We start from the raw sequence: 4,538 nt of genomic DNA, 5'->3' as shown, positions 1-4,538 counted from the left end.
TTAGATACCATATCAAGAGCACCAGCCATGAAAGAAAAAGACAACCCACAGACTGGAAGAAAACACTTGCAAAGCCATGGGCAGTTGACCCTTGAATAAAGTGAGGGTTAGGGTCACCCATCCTCTATGTAGTCAAAATTCCATGTATAACATAGTTGGTTCTCTGTTTATGCAGTTCCTCAATATCTGTGATTCCACATCCATGGATTTGACCAACTGCAGATTGTGTAGAACTATAGTATTTACCATTGAAAAAAAATCTACATATAAGAGGACCCACGCAATTCAAATTCATGTTGTTCAGTGGTCAACTGTATATGACCAGGAACTGGGATCCAGAACAGAGAACTCTTAAAACTCAATGTTAAAAAAAAAAACAAAAAAACTTTTTTTTTAAATGTGGAAAGATTTTGAATAAACATTTCCCCAGAAAAGATCTATGAATGGCTAACAAGGACAAGAAAAGATGCTCAACATCATTAGGCATAATGCAAATCAAAACTATAAAGTGATGTCAATTCATAGTCAGTAGAATGGTTATTAGGTATAATAATAAAAAAGATAGCTTTCCGTCCCTGACGCCGTCGAGGCCGCACGCGCGAGGCTGCTCTGCCACTGCTGAGATGCGTTACGTTGCCTCCTACTTGTTGGCCGCCTTCGGGGGCAATTCCTCCCCCAGCGCCAAGGACATCAAAAAGATCGTGGACAGCGTGGGCATCGAGGCAGACGATGACCGACTCAACAAGGTCATCAGTGAGCTCAACGGAAAGAACATTGAGGACGTCATTGCCCAGGGTATCGACAAGTTGGCCAGTGTGCCCGCGGGCGGGGCTGTGGCCGTCTCTGCTGCCCCAGGATCCGCAGCACCTGCTGTGGGTTCTGCTCCAGCTGCAGCAGAGGAGAAGAAGGAGGAGAAGAAGGAAGAGTCGGAGGAGTCAGATGACGACATGGACTTTGGCTTGTTTGACTACAGTCCCGCTTCCCTGCAAATAAAACCCTTTTTATGTAAAAAAAAAAAAAAAGGATAGCAACAAGTATTGGTGAGGATGTGGAGAAGTTGGAACTCTCATACATTATTTTTTTTAAATTTTAATTGGTGGATAATTGCTTTACAATATTGTGTTGGTTTTTGCCATACAATAACATGAATCAGCCATAGGTATACATATGTCCTCTCCCTCTGAAGCCTCCCTCCCATGTCCCACCCCATCCTACCTCTTTAGATTGTCACAGAGCACATGATTTGAGCTTCTTGTGTCATGCAGCAAATTTCCACTGGCTACTTTACATATGGTAATTTATATGTTTCCAAGTTACTCTCAGTATGTCCCACCCTCTCTTTCCCTCACTGTGTCCACAAGTCTGTTCTCTATGTCTGCCTCTCCATTGCTGCCCAGTAATTAGGTTCATCAGTACCATCTTTCTATTTTCCATATATATGTGTTAGTATAGGATATTTGTTTTTCCCTTTCTGACTTACTTTACACTGTACAATAGGCTCTAATTTCATCCACCTCACTAGGACTGACTCAAATGTGTTCTTTTTTATGGATAAGTAATTTTCCATTGTATATATGTAGCACAACTTCTTTATCCATTCATCTGTTGATGGACATCTAGGTTGTTTCTATGTCCTAGCTATTATACATAGTGCTGCTATGAACATTGGGGTACATGAGCCTTTTTGAATTATGGTTTTCTTAGGGCATATGCCCAGTATTGGGATTGCTGTGTCATATAGTAGCTTTCAAGAGTGTTCTGCCTCTTTCTCTAAGAGTTTTATAGTATGCAGCCTTACATTTACGTCTTTAATCCATTTTGAGTCTATTTTTTTGTATGGTGTTAAGAACTGTTCTGGTTTAATTCTTTTATGTGTAGCTGTCCAATTTTCCTGGCACCACTTACTGAAGATGCTGTCTTTGCTCTTGTATATTCTTGCCTCCTTTCTCAAAGATTAGGTACTCATAGGTGTGTGGGTTTATCTCTAGGCTTTCTATCTTGTTCCATTGGTCTATATTTCTGTTTTTCTGCCAGTATACAGCATTGAGTACTGTAGCTTTGTAATATAGTGGGTCATAAGTCGAAGTCTTGGCAAATTCAAGAAAATTGAAATCTTATCAAGCATCTTTTCTGACCACAATGCTTTAAGAGTAGATATCAACTATAGGGGAAAAAAAAGCCATAAAAAACACAAACACATGGAGGCTAAACAATGCTCTTCTAAATAACCAACAGGTCACTGAAGACATCAAAAAGGAAACTTAAAAATACCTAGAAACAAAATGACAATGAAAACACCATGACCCAAAACCTATGGGATGCAGCAAAAGCAGTTCTAAGAGGGAAGCTTATAGCAATATGAGTACACCTCAAGAAAATAGAAAAACATCCAATAAATAATTTAACCTTACACTTAGAGCAACTAGAAAACGAACAAACCCCCACCCAAAGTTAGTAGAAGAAAATAAATCATAAAGATCTCATATATTATTGATATGTAAGTAAATTGACACAACCTTTATGAAAAATGATTTGATAGAGTCTCAAAAAGTTAAACATATTTAACCACATGATCTAGCAATTCCACTGCTACTTAGCTACTCAAGAGAAATGAAAACATGTCTACACAAACCTTGCACATGACTATTTATAGCAGCATTATTTATAATATCCAGAAAATGGAAAGAAGCCAAATGTCCAATGAATAAACAAAATGTGGTATATCCTTGCAATGAAATATTATTTAGTCATAAAAGGAATAAATTACTAATGAAAAAAATATACCAAAATTAGATTATGGTGATGATTACACAACTCTGTAAATATATAAAAAACATGGAGTTTTATACTTTAAATGGGTGAATTTTATGCCATATAAATTATATCTCATTACAGCTACTAAAAATGTTATCATATGGACTTCCCTGGTGGTCTAGTGGTTGGAAGTTCACCTGCCAGTGCAGGGGATGTGGGTTCAATCTCTGCTTCAGGAGTATTCCACATACTGCTGGGCAACTGGGCCAATGTGCTGAAACTACTGGACCAGTGTTCTAGAACCCATGCACAGCAACTACTGAGCCTGAATGCCACGACTACTGAAGATCACATGTTCTGGAGCCCATGTGCCACAATCAGAAGCCCAGGCACTGCAACTAGGGAAGCCCCCACTCATTGCAACGAGAGAAAGCACAAGTGCAGCAACAAAGACAATGCAACCAAAAAGAAATAAAAATTTTAAAATAGCATCAAACAATATATGCTTTCTATAGTGACTTTATTCAATTATAAATTCATTGTTAATATATTTCTTGCTAATGTATTTCTACAATATTTAAAATCTTTATTTCCTGTCAGTTATAGAAGTAATGAATGTTCATTGAAAAAAACAATATAGAAATGTCTAACATAGAATATCAAAGTGTTCACATAATCTTATTATTTCTTCAGAATTCTATTAACTGTAGTTACAATGATATATTTAATGGCTGCTTAGTAATCTGCTGTATGGCTCCATCACAATTTACTGAGCTAATTTCATATTATTTTCTATTTAGTATTAAATTAGAAACAATCTCTGATAAATCCCCTTACTATGAGTATCTTTGTGCATACACTGTGATGCAATTGTCCAAATATCTTGTTAGAATAAATTCTTACAAGTGTATTTACTCACTAAAGTGAATGAATGTATATTTTTTAGTTTTAGTGTTATATACTGCTAAATTTATCAAAAAATAAATACTTATTTTTACTCTTATCAATAGCATTTATGGAGTATCTAGTCTCCCTTATCTTTTCCCAACTCTGGATATTATTTTTTGTTAAAACACCTTTGCTAGTTTGGTAGCTGAAAATGGTATCTTATTTTAATCTAAAATTATTTTTGATTATTAATTAAGTTGAACACATTTTCATGGACCTTTGGCTGTTTACATTCCTTTATTAATCGCTTGTTTTAAGTCCTTTGGTCATTTAAAAATGGAAGTGTTATCTTTTTCTTCAAGACTATTTGCTTGCTTGCTTAGTAACTCAGTCATGTTCGACTCTTTGCGACCCCATAGACTTTAGCCGGCCAGGCTCTTCTGTCCATGGGGATTCTCCAGACAAGAATACTGGAGTTGGTGGCCATGACCTCCTCCAAGGGATCTTCCCAAACTCAAGGATTGAATTCAGGTCTCCCACATTGCAGGCAGATTCTTTACCATCTGAGACATCAGGGAAACCCAAGAATACTGGAGCGGGTAGCCTAACCCTTCTCCAGGGGATCTTCCCTACAAGAACAGAACTGGGATCTCCTGCATTGCAAGAGGATTCTTTACCAGCTGAGCTACCAGGGATATCCAGTAGAATAAATATATTCAGTGTAGTATTGTATATATTCAGTGCAAAGTGTGTTAGTCACTCAGTAGTGTCCAGCTCTTTGCAACCCCATAGTCTGTAGCCTGCCAGGCTATTCTGTCCATGCAATTCTCCAGGCAAGAATATTGGAGTGGGTAGCCATTCCCTTATCCAGGGGATCTTCCTGACCCAGGGATTGA

The 4,538-nt window shown here is 37.5% G+C and overlaps 1 pseudogene; it reads left to right on the top strand.

Annotated features, from left to right (window-relative positions):
• Positions 1-570: 570 nt before the first annotated feature.
• Positions 571-1,028, top strand: LOC136154567 (large ribosomal subunit protein P2 pseudogene; annotated as a pseudogene).
• Positions 1,029-4,538: the final 3,510 nt, after the last annotated feature.

Source organism: Muntiacus reevesi, chromosome X, assembly GCF_963930625.1.
Source record: "Muntiacus reevesi chromosome X, mMunRee1.1, whole genome shotgun sequence".
In the NCBI taxonomy this organism is placed as follows: Eukaryota; Metazoa; Chordata; class Mammalia; order Artiodactyla; family Cervidae; genus Muntiacus; species Muntiacus reevesi.
Note: the sequence above shows the minus strand (reverse complement) of the source record. Positions and strands in the feature narration are given on the sequence as shown.